Source organism: Lynx rufus, unplaced genomic scaffold (assembly GCF_022079265.1).
Source record: "Lynx rufus isolate CCGP_SWC_20201006 ecotype Redwood Valley unplaced genomic scaffold, mLynRuf1.p SCAF_2, whole genome shotgun sequence".
In the NCBI taxonomy this organism is placed as follows: Eukaryota; Metazoa; Chordata; class Mammalia; order Carnivora; family Felidae; genus Lynx; species Lynx rufus.
In genome coordinates this window covers 133,957,179-133,970,421 of record NW_025814834.1, presented here as the reverse complement: position 1 = coordinate 133,970,421, position 13,243 = coordinate 133,957,179, and the positions used below count along the sequence as shown (strand labels likewise).

The 13,243-nt window shown below is 35.4% G+C and overlaps 1 protein-coding gene across 1 annotated transcript in view; it reads left to right on the top strand.

Annotated features, from left to right (window-relative positions):
- Positions 1-13,243, top strand: part of AMY2B (amylase alpha 2B) — a 43,845-nt gene that overhangs the window by 15,395 nt on the left and 15,207 nt on the right. Inside the window, exon 2 of the mRNA XM_047083026.1 lies at positions 12,567-12,769. The gene's annotated coding sequence lies outside the window, so the exon portion shown is untranslated. The remainder of the gene's footprint in view (positions 1-12,566; positions 12,770-13,243) is intronic.

The window sequence follows — 13,243 nt, the reverse complement described above, 5'->3', positions numbered from 1 at the left end:
TCTGTTCACAGATGATATGGTCTTCAGCATGACTGAGTTATAATTGAGAAATAAATTTTTAAGATAGTTAAAGTGTACAGTGTGATGATTTAATATACATATACGTTGTGGAAAAAATCTGCCCCCCCCATTGAGTTAATTAATACATCCATCATCTGACATATTTACCTTTAAGTTCTGTCCACAAATTTCAATTACGGAGTGTGTTACCAAGTATAGTCACCATGTTATACATTAGGTCCTCAGACTTTATTTGTTCATTTTATAACTGCAAGTTTATACTCTACCAACCGTTTTTGTATTTCTGCCATCCTCCAGTTCCTGTTAACCACTTTTCTACTCTCTGACTATAGTTTTGACTTTTTTTTTCCCTTTTTTTTTAGATTCCACTTACAAGTGATACTGTGCCGTATTTTTCTTTCTGTGTCTGGCTTATTTCACTTAGCATAATGCCCTTCACGTTCATCCATGTTGTCACAAATGACTGGGATTGGTGGATCATATAGTAATTCTATTTTTAGTTTTTTGAGGAACCTCCACACTGTTTTCCATAGTGGTTGTACTCCTTTACACTGTCATCTACAATGTAGAGGGGTTCTCTTTTTTTCACATCCTTGCCAGCATTTATTATCTCTTATCTTTTTTATGATAATCATTCTAACAGGTGTGAGGTATTAGTTCTCTGTGGTTTTGATTTGCATTTTCCTGATGATTAATGATGTTGAGCATCTTTTCATGTACCAGTTTCCTTTTTGTATGTCTTTTTTGGAAAAATGTCTATTTAGGCCCTATTTCCACTTTTTGTTTTATTGAGTTTTATTTTATCAAGTTGTAAATATCTTATATTAGAAAATCATAAAGATTCCATTACAAAACTTGTCAGAATTAATAAATTCAGTAAAGTAGTAGGATACACAATCAACATGCAAAAATCAGTTGCATTTTGGGGTGCCTGGATGGCTCAGTCAAACATCTGACTCTTAATTTTAACTCATGTCATGATCCCACAGTTCATTAGTTTGAGCCCTGTATTGGGATTTTTTCCAAGCCCAATCCAAGCCCTGCTTGGGACTTTTTCTCTCTCCCGCCCCCCCCCCCCCCCGCCATCCCTCCCACATGTTCTCGAAATAAATAAATAAATAAATAAATAAATAAATAAATAATAGGTAAACAAATAAATAAATAGGCAAATAAACAACTAAACTTAAAAAAAATCAGTTGCATTTCTGTATACTAATGAACAATCTGAAAAGGAAATTATGGAAAAAATTACATTTGTAATAGCATGAAAAAGAATAAAATACTTAGGAATTAACCAAAGAGGTGAAAACTCAAATGATGGAAACTATAAAACATTGCTGAAAAAAGTTAAAGAAGACATAAATTGAAACACTTCCTATTTTCATGGAATGGAATACTTAATAGTATTAAAATGTCAATACATCCAAATGTGATCTACAGATTCAATACAATCTCTATAAAAATCCCACTGGCTTTTCATTTTTCATAGAAAATCCTATCCTAAAATTCATATCTTAAGGGACCCTGAGTAGCCAAAACAATCTTGAGAAAGTAGAACAAAACTGGAGGACTCACTTCTGGTTTCAAAACCTACAACAAGGAGTACCTGAGTGGCTCAGTCAGTTAAGTTTCCAACTCTTGATTTCGGCTCAGGTCATGATCTTACAGTTCATGGGATTGAGCCCACATCAGGCTCTGTGCTGACAGCACGGGGCCTCCTTGGGATTCTGTCTGTCTCTCTGTGCCTCCTCACTTGTGTGTTCATGCTCTCTCTCTCTCAAAATAAATAAACATTTTTTAAAAAGCTACTACAAGCCTATAGTAATCAAAACATTGTGGTACTGGCATAAAGGCAGACATATAAACCCATGGAATAGAATAAAATCCAGAAATAGGAAAAATCCATGTATCCTTACATACATGTTCAAATGGTCTTGACAAGGGTGATGCCAAGACCATTCAGTGGGAAAGGTCTGTCTTTTCAACAAATGGTGGTGAGAGAACTGGGTACCCACATGCAAAAGATTGAATATGGACCTTTACCTAAGACTGTATATAAAAATTAAATCAAAATGGATCAAAATACATAAATTTAAGAACTAAAAAACCTCCTAAAATAAAGCAAATGCTCACAACATTTGATTTGACAGTGATGCATTAGATACAATGCCAAAGGCATAGGTAACAAGAAAAAATAGACAAATTGGACTTCACAAAATTTTTAAAAATGTGTATATCAAAAGATGTACACAGAATGAGAGAAAATATTTGCAAATCATAAATCTGATATAGGATTCATATCCAGAAAACATAGAGAACACCCAAAATTCAACAACAAAAAAGTCAACCTAATTTTAAAATGGGCAAAGAATTTGGGGTGCCTGGGTGGCTCAGTCGGTTAAGCATCTGACTACAGTTCAGGTCATGATCTTGTGGTTCATGACTTAGAGCCCCGCGTCAGGCTCTGTGCTGACAGCTCAGAGCCTGGAGCCTACTTCAGATTCTGTGTCTCCCTCTCTCTGTGTTCTTCCCCTACCCATGCTCTGTCTCTCTCTCAAAAATTAAATAAACACATTTAAAAAATTATTAAAAAAATGGACAAATAATTTGAGTAGAGTTTTCTCCAAAGAATATGTATAAATGTTTAATATGCACATAGGTACCACCTCACATTCAGGATGTCTATCAAAACAAAAACAGGAAACAAATGTTTATGAGGATGTGGCAAAATTGAACCCTGTGCATTGTTGGTGGGAATGTAAAATGGTATAGCTGCTGTGGAAAATGGTGTGGCAGTTTTTAGTAAATTTAAAATAGAATTACCATATGATTCAGTCGTTCCACTTCTGGAATATATACCCAAGAGAATTGAAAGCAAGTTCTCAAAGTGATATTTGTGCACCCATGTTCATAACAGCATTATTTATAATAGCCAAAAAGGTGGAAGCAACACAAGAGTACATCAGTAGATGAATGGATAAGTTGCATGTGGTCTATCCATACAAGGGAATATTATTCAGTCTTTAATAAGAATGAAATTTTGCCATATGCTATAGTGGAGATAAACTTTGGTGAAATTATAATAAATAAACTAAGCCACTCACAAAAAGACAAATGTTGTATGATTTCACAATATGGGGTACTTGGAGTAGTCAAAATCACAAAGAGAAAGCTGAATAGAAGTTGCCAGGGGCCGGAGAGAAGGAGCAATGGAGAGTTTCTAGCAGCTTGTTTGTTTTTTTGTTTGTTTGTGTGTTTCAAGTGTTTATTTATTTTGAGAGAGCATGAGCCAAGGAGGGGCAGAGAAAGAGAATCCCAAGCAGGCTCTGCACTGACAATGCAGGGCTTGATCTCACAAAGCATGAGATCATGACCTGAGCTAAAATCAAGAGGTGGACCTTTAACAGCCTGAGCCACCCAAGTGCCCCTCAAGTTTCTGTTTAATGGGTAAAGGGTTTCAGTTCTTCAAAATGAAAAGAGCTATAGAGATTGATGGTGGTGATGGTTGCACAACATTGTGAATATACTACACTGAACTGTACATTTAACAAAAATTAAGATGGTAAACTTTTTATATGTATTTTACCACAATATAAAAATTTTAATAAAAAAAAAATAACCTGTATGTGAACATTTAGAGTGGCCTTATTCATCATTCTCCAAAGTGAAAACAACCCAAAATGTTCTTCAAGTATCGTACCTCTATATGAAATACTAATGACTGATACATGTGACGGTATGGATATATCTCAAGTGCATCATGTTCAGTAAAAGAAGCCAGACTCAGAAAGTCACACAGTGTGTGGCTCCATTTTCATGAAATCATATAAAGATAAAACTATAGTACAGAGACCTGATGAGCCAGAGGCTAGGTGTGGGTGGATGAATTGACTACAAAGGGATGAAGGTATTTTGGGGTATGATGGAATATTGCATATTGTGGTTGAGATGGGTATATGTACACATTTATTAAAACTCAGATTTATACATTAGAAAAAAAAGAACTTTACTGAATTACTTATAGGTTGCTAGTGGGAGTATAAAGTGATACAATCATTTTGGAAATAATTTGACTATCTTTATAAACTTTACATATACTTAGTTTTTAAATTTTTTTAGATGTTTTTATTTTTGAAGGAGAGAGAGAGAGAGAGACAGAGCATGAGTGGGGGAGGAGCAGGGAGAGAGGGAGACACAGAATTCGAAGCAGGCTCCAGGCTCTGAGCTGTCAGCACAGAGCCCAATGTGGGGCTCGAACCCACAAACTGTGAGATCATGACCTGAACTGAAGCCGGATGCTCAACTGACTGAGCCACCCAGGTGCCCCCACTTTACACATACTTATAATAAGAATGAACACTTTTACATCTAGGTATTAATCCATGTGATATGAAAATACATGTCTATAAAAAGTCTTGTTTATCCTTGTTCACAGCAGCTTTATACATCATTGCCAAAACATGTAAATCTAAATGGCCATCAACACATTAGATAAACAAATGATGGTACATGTATATAATAGACTACCACCCAGCAATATAAAGAAATGGACTACTGTAATATATTTTTTATAAATGCTGTCTGATCCAATTTTGAGGCCCTGACTACAGGTCAATCAGACTTTCTTGGGCATCTGATTAAGTCCACATCCCAAACAACTTCCCTTATCAGACTTTCACACTCTGGGTCACATCACTGTATACCTTCCCTAATCACCCAAGGGCCAGGTACTAGACAACCAGGAGTATCTTTCTACCCTGGAACCCACTGAAATTATTAAAAGTAGACATCCTAAGCCTGCCTACCCTCCTTCACCCATTTCTTCCTGTAGAAACCATAAAAAAGGAACTTGCTCATAGTTTCCTTTCCTTCTTCTGCTTGGTGACCAACTCTGGTGCTTCCCCTGAGTGGCCCTGTGTGATGTCCTGTTTCTCCTCAGGGTACTGTGAGAATAACAAATTGTAAAACCTCCTGGTTTCTCTCTCTTGATCTGAGTCAGACCTCACTATACCAAATCCACAATAATATGATATAAACAACTACTGATACACAAAAGAGCACATACTTGTATTCGTTTCCTATGGCTATTATAACAAATTACCATAATCTTCATGGCTTAAAACAACAGAAATTTACACTTTTACAGTTCCGGGGGCCAGAAATCCAAAATCTTTTCACTGATCAAGGTGTTGGCAGGGGGCCATGCAACCTCTAGAGGCTCTAAGGAAAAAGTGAGCCTTCTTTCTTCCAGCTTTGGTGGCTGCCAGCATTCCCTGACTTGTGACTGCATCACTCCAATCTACGCCTCCATGGTATTGACTCTCTTTCTTCCTCTTTCTTATAAGATACATATGGTTTTCAGAACCCACTGGGATAATTCAGGTTACTCTATTCATCTCAAGATCCTTAACTTAATTACATCTGCAAAGACTTTTTCCAAACAAGAAAACATTTACAGGTTCTAGGGAATAGGGTCTGGTACCTTTTTTAAAAAGTGTTTATTTATTTAAAAAGTTTCAATAGTCTTTATTTTTTTAAAAGCAGTTTTAGCTTCAAAGCAAAATTGAGAGAAACTACAGAGTTCACATATAATCCCTGCCCTCACACATGTAAAACTTCCCCTACTATCAACATCCTGCATTAGAATGGTACATTAATTATAATTAATGTACCTACATTGACGCATTATTATCACTCAAAGTTTACATTAAGGGTTATTCTTGGCATTGTACATTTTATGTGGTTTTACAAATGCATAATATATATCCGCCATTATACAGAATAAATCCACTGCTCTAAAAATTCTCTTGAGTTCCACCTATTTATTCCTCCTTCCCCCTAACTTCTGACAACTACTAATCTTTTTACTGTTTCCAAACTGTTGCCTTTTCCAGAATGTCAAGTTATATTTGTCAAATGTAGCTTTTTCATATTGTTTTTTTTTTTTCACTTTGTAATATGCATACAGGCTCCTCCATATCTTTTCATGGCTTGATAGCTCATTTCTTTTTAGCACAGAATAAATTTGCCTTGTCTGGATGTAACATGGTTTATTTATCCACTCACCTACTGAAGGACATGTTGTTGCTTTGAAGTTTTGACAATTATAAATAAAGCTGCTATAAGCATCTGTATGTATGTTTTTTTGTGGATATAAGTTTTCCACTCATTTGGGTAAATATCAAGGAGCATGATTGCTGGATTATATGGTGAGAGTGTGTTTAGTTTTGTAAGAATCTGCCAAATTGCCTCCCAAGGTGTTTGTACCATTTTGCATTTGCTCCAGCAATGAATGAGAATTCCTGTTGCTGCACATCCTCCTTCACATTTGTTGTTGTAGGTGTTCTGGATTTTTGTCACTCTAATCAGTGTGTAATGATATCTTATTGTTTTAATATGCAATTCCCTAATGACATATGATATTGAGCATCTTTTCATATGCTTACCTGCCATCTGTATATCTTCTTTGGTGTTTGTTTAGATATTTTGCTCATTCTTCAATTGCATTGTTCATTTTTTTGTTGATTTTTGAAAGTTCTTTGTATATTTTGTGTAATAATCCTTATCAGATATGTCTCATGTATATATTTTCTCCCAGTCTGTGGCTTTTCTTCTGATCCTCTTGACATAGAAGTTTTAAATTTTAATGAAATCAAGCTTATCAATTATTTCATCCATGCATTGTGCCTTTGGTGTTGTATCTAAAAAGTGATCATCAAATCCAAGACTATCTAGATTTTCTCCTATATTATCTTTTGGAAGTTTTATAGTATGCATTTTAAATGTATGTCTATAGTTAATTTTGAGTTAATTTTTGTAGAAGTATGTAAAGTCTGTGTCCAGAAACCCACCCCTGCCCCCTTTATTGTTGAAAAGATGGTCTTTTGTCCATTGTATTGCCTTTCCTATTTTGTTAAAGATCAGTTGACTATAGCTGTGGCTCTATTTTTAGGATCTTTATTCTGTTCCATTGATTTGTCTTTTTTTTTTTTTTTTTTTGCCAATACCATTCTGAATACTATAGATTTATAGTGTCTTAAAGTCAGGTAATGTCAATCTTCTGACTGTTGTTCTTAAATATTGTGTTTTTCTGTCTCTTTAATCTCCATATAAATGTTAGAATCTGTAGATATCCACAAAATAACTTGTTAGTATTTTTAGTGGGATTGTATTGATTCTATAATAAAATTGGGAAGAACTAGTATCTTGACAATATTGAGTCTTTTTACCTATGGATATGGAATATCTCTTCATTTATGTAGTTCTTCCTTGATTTTGTTCATCAGAGTTTTGTAATTTTCTTCATATAGATATTGCATATATCTTGTTAGGTTTTTACCTAAGTATTTCATTTTGAGAGGCTGCTAATTATAAGATATGAACAATATAGGAGACTAAGAGACAGAATGGATAGAGTGAAAACTATCATATATTCACTTGTAGTCCAAAAGAAGCAAAATAAATAAATGGATTGTGGAGAGCATGGCTATATAAAGTATGCCCTTAGAATTTTCTAGATCTGGTAAGATACACACACACACACACACACACACACACACATTTCCAAGAATACAGGATAAATTTTTTAAAACCCATATTTAGACATAACACAGAGACAATATTTTTAAAGCAGAAAAATTTTTAAGAAGGAGAAAAAAAGGATTTCCTCCATGGAATATCAATTAGACTGACATCTGACTTCTCTATAGCATCAAAGGAAGCCAGATGTCTGTAGAATATACTCAAAGTAGTGAAAGAAAATAGCTTCTATAATTTTACCCAGAGAAAGTAGTTTTGAGGAATAAAGATAAAACAAAGACATTTTGGCTGACTAATACTCCATAACATTTATACAACACCTTCTCCATTCATTCATTGAGGGACTCTTAGCTCATTTCCATATTTTGGCTATTGTGAATAATGCTTACAGTAAACATGGGAGTACAGATATGTATCTTGGAAATCCTGGTTTTGTTTCCTTTGGGTATATACCCAGAAATGGAATTGATGGGTCATATTGTAGATCTATTTTTAACTTTGAGAAAGCTCCATATTGTTTTCCACAGTGGTTGAATCAAGGGTACCCTTTTCTGCACATTTTTGCCATCACTTAGTATCTTTTGCCTTCTTGATGATAACTATTCTAACAATTGTGAGGTAACATCTCATTGTGGTTTTGATTTACATTTCCATGTTGGTTCGTGATTTTGACCATCTTTTCATGTGCCTGTTGACATTTTGGATGTCTTCTTTGGGAAAATATCTATTTAGTTATGCCCATTTTTAAATTAGATTGTTTTTTCATTAAACAAATGATGTCAGTTTTTATCTTTTAACGTTTTGAATATTTCATTACATTCTCACCTGCCCTATAGAGTTTCAGGTTAAAAGTCCACAGATAGTTTAATGGGAGTATTTTTGTAGATTGCTTTCTTTGATATCCCTGGCTGCCTTTAAGATTCTTTATAACTGATTTTTAACAGCTTTTAATAAAGTGTCTTGGACATGGTCTTTTTCCATTGAAATAATAGAGTGTTCTAGTTTTGTGGACTTGTACATTCGGTTTCTTCCTCAGGTTTGGGCAGTTCTCAGCTATATTTTTGAGAGAGAGAGATGAAGTTTTATTTATTTATTTTTGAGAGAGAGATAAAGCATGAGTCGGGGGGCGGGGGATGGTTTGCAGAGAGTGAGGTAGAGAGAATGAACCCCAAGCAGACTCCACACTTTCAGCGCAGAGCCCAATGCAGGGCTTGAATTCGTGAACCATGAGATCGTTACCTGAACTGAAGTCAGAAGCTTAACCAGCTAAGCCACCCAGGTGCCCCTATTGTATTTTTAAATAACTCTTTGCCCCTTCCCTTTCTCTTTTTCTGGTAAATTAATTATTCTATTTGCTTTTCTGATAGAATCTTATAGTACTCATAGGGTTTTTTTACTGTTTAAATGTTCATTTATTTTGAGAGAGTAAGAGACACAGTGCAAGGAGGGGATGGCAGAGAGAGAGAGAGACACAGAATCCAAAGCAGGCTCCAGGCTCTTATCTGTCAGCACAGAGTCTGACATGGGGCTCCAGCTTGTAAACCATGAGATCATGATCTGAGCTGAAGTCGGATGCTTAATCAACTGAGCCACCCAGGCACCCCTCTTTGCTTTTAATATAAAATCTTAATTTTCTCTCCCTTCTCACTGATTCATTTCTAAATTCCTGTCCTTCAAGTCACTTATCCTTTCTTCCATTCTATCTGCCCTGTTATCTGTGCTTTTTTTTTTAATATGAAATTTATTGTCAAATTAGTTTCCATACAACACCCAATGCTTATCCCAACAGGTGCCCTCCTCAATGCCCATCACCCACCTTCCCCTCCCTCCCACCCCTCATCAACCCTCAGTTTATTCTCAGTTTTCAAGAGTCTCTTATGGTTTGGCTCCCTCCCTCTCTGTTTTTTTCCTTCCCCTCCCCCATGGTCTTCTGTTAAGTTTTTTAATGCATTCTTCATTTCATTGTTTTACTTCTTCAGCTCTAGAATTTGTTTATTTTTACTTTTTTCACTTTATTTATTTTAGAGAGAGAGAGAGCACAAGCTAGGGAGAGGGGCAGAGGGAGAGAGAAAGAGAATCTTAAGCAGGCTGTGTGTTCTGCATGGAGCCTGATGCAGGGCTTGATTCTGTGACCCTGGGATAATGACCTGAGCAGAAAGCAAGAGTCTACTGATGAGCCACCCAGGTGCTTGTTTGGTTCTTTTTTAAAAATTTCAGTCTCTTTGGTAGGGAACTCCTTCTGTTCATTAATTTTATTCCCAGGTTCATTGAATTGCCTTTCTCAGTTTTCTTGTAGCTCACTGAATTTCTTCATAAAATTTATTTTGAATTCTTTAACAGTTGTGTCTCAATATTTTGTGCCTTTGAGTTCAGTATATGGAGAATTATCTTATTTCCATTATATAATATTATCTTGATTTTCATTGTGTTTAACAATATATGCCTCTGATTTTACATTTGAAGCAGCAAACACTTTTCCTACTTAAGGATTTGTGTAACTTGGCTTGTTACAGTAGTTCAACAGGTTAGCAGTTAGAAAATTTTCTTTTGTAGTCCAGAAGATGGCACTATACCTCAAGTTTTTGGTTTTTCCTGTGGGAGATGGCTGTTAGGATGAAGTGTGCAAAAAGAGCTGGCAGCAGATTTGGGAGAGATGTGGGTTTAGCACCTGGGACTTTGGGCATGCCTACAGCCCATTAGGTGAATCTTAGTGTAGGGAACTTCAAAAGGTCCATGAGTGGATCTACAGCTGAAACCCTGAAGCATACAGAAGGAAATGAGTTCCTTAAACGCCATTTGATATTCCTTGTCTGCCTCCTTCCATTTCCCTTCCCTCCTCCAAGTCAGGGAGGTCATTCCTTAGAACTCTGGTGCTGCAGGAGAGAAACAAGCTCTCCAGCTGCAGCCCACGTGCAGCTGGGCAGTCTGTCACTTCTTGTGCTTTTCACATCCTCTGCCAGAGAGGTAACTCCTTCTGTTGCCAAAAGCCCAGAGTGTTGCACTGATGTCCTGGAGAGGGAGCCTGCCTCAGTGGGTTCCTCTCTTACCTCTGCCTCCAAACTCACCTCTGTACCAGTCTGATGGTGTGCCAGGCTCTCCTATCAGGCTGATGCTTCCATGTGTATCTGTCCAGTGGTATACCCTCCAGCTTCCCCTTATCTAATCATGGCAATGTGGGTGGAGCAGGTTCACCAATTCCGCTGAATCCACAGTTCACTCTGAGATCTATCCACTTTCTCTCGGGTGCACGAGTAGATAGAAATTTCACAGGTGTCCTGTTGTAATGTACAGAGGCACTTTTATTCATGTATAGGTGACTAATTAATTGTAATCAAAGAGGAGATGAAAGAGGAATGACTCATACCACCATGATGCTGACATCACATGTCAATTTTTTTAAATTGTTATTGGTTTAATATAAATGCTACTTGTCTTAATCCTAGGTCTTGTTTTTTTATATCAATAAAATAATATTAGATTTAGATAAGTGGTTTCAAATTTAAGAAGAGAAAGATAAGAACAATATATTAATGGTAGATATTTTTGTAAAACTGAATTTCATGACTTTTGTCTGAAAATATATTTTTTATACAATTTCTTTTAAAATTCTATTATTTAGAGCTCAAAATCTAGAAACCATTGGACTATTCCAGTAGTCTCTTTCAATATAAATATTCTCTGATCTTATTTATTTTTTCTTCCTACATCCCAAGAAAACTGAAATGGCATATAGAATGTCTTAGGAATCAAAGAGCTTACAGGAACTTAATGGTTGTGTCAATCAGGATAGACTAGGTTATGCTGCAGTAACAAAAAGCTGAATACTCAGTAGCTTATGTAGCCAAATTTATTTCTTGTGTTTATCTTAGATCAACAAGGGGACTCTTCATATTAGTCACTTTACAATCTGCCACTGAAACTTTATTTTAATACAGAGGCCCCAGAACAAAACATATTACTTCTGCTTGTATTTTATTGCCAAAGCAAATGACATGACAATTCCCAAATTCAACAGGACAAGGTATATGTAACCTGCAGGGAGGAGCACTGAATATTTATGAATAGTAATACCTTCTGTGGGTATGAAATCAGGTATAAAAACTGTAACAGAGAAAGATTAATTTTGTTCAGTGTGAAAATTTGAAAAACAGGAAATATGAGACTAATAACCCTTACTACTTTTGCAATTTTATAAACTTATTAATGTTAGCTAAACAGAAATTTCCAGATTCTAAAATATCTTCACATAAAGTATTTTACTTGACTTTTATCACTTGACTCAGTGATGGGGACTGATAAGACTGAGTAATGGCTAAGAGCTCACTATGGAGTTAAACTGCTTGGTTTTGAATTTCAGTTGCAGTGTTTATGGAAATTTGACCATGGAATAGTTGTCTTACTTAATATTAGTGCTTCAGTTTCCTTTTTTAAAACTGGGTATAATCATAGTTCTAGCTTGCATTTATGTTTGTGTAAGGAATCAAAGTGGTAATAGTAACATTCAATGTATATTGTTAGTTGGTTTTACTTATTTTTGTATTTTTATCATATTTATCAACAATACTATTATCCCCATTTTCCAACTAAGATCTAAATGCAATCTATAGGCTTCTCTTTTCCCTAAGGTTCACAAAGTAGGTCGCAAAGCTCAGATGCAAAATTAGATTTTGGTTTAGAGACTTTGTTTACATCCTACTCACACTTTTTTATATAATGTAACACAATCATTTTAATCTGTGTCTTTAAAGGTTATTTTATTTAAAAAAATTCATAGATTGATATAAATGATTTAGGAAATAAAAAGACTAATTGAGATTGGGAGATAATACTGAGAAAGAGAAAGGAAGACCAAAAGAGAAAGCAAACAACTGAAAAGGTACAGTGTAATTAGAAGTGTCAGGGAGGCAAATTGAGCTGAGGGAAGACAGTTGGTTTTCCTGGGAATTGGGAGTGATAGTAGCTAATCAAGTATCACTGTGGAGCTCACATTAGACTTTTTTTCACAGATTTGGTTTGGAGAGTTGGAACAGCATTGTAAGAGCACCTATGGAGAAGAAGAGGATTATAGGAAATCTATAAAGCTTTAAATTCAGCATTTTTTCCTCATTGAAGAGAAAGCAAAACAAGAACTATATGATTTTTGTTATTGTATGATTGAAAAGACTGACCTGTCAATTTGAGAGTTTGCTGATGTAAAGAAGTTGATGTGGTAAGTTATCTTAATGTTTTGTGAGTATTGTAGTCCCTACCCCCCGTTTTTTGTCTTGAAATAAGTGGTTTCTGTCATATGATTTGATATGGGTCAAAGTTTTACAAGCTATTTTAGGTTTGTTGACAACTCAAGTTTCAGTTTCCAGCAGCACAAAATGTACTGTTTCTGTTTGAAGTGTGTCTGAGTCTTGGCTCAAAACGTTTCTCTCATTTAAAGAATCTGGTAGGTAGACTTGATTATATTTGCCTTCTTTAACTTCACAGGTGATTTATTATCCTGAGCTCAGGGTTCATTTTCCTGTTTTTCCTTTAAGTTTTTTGTTTTTGTTTTTCTTTTTGTTTTATGGAGGTAGGTAGCTCATAGGAGACAGGATACTGTTTTGAGAAAATTGTACATGATTCAGTGTAAAATTTAGAGGAATTAAGACTTTTTTTCAGTAAGGGAAACCACTAACTTGAACAACTACTGTAT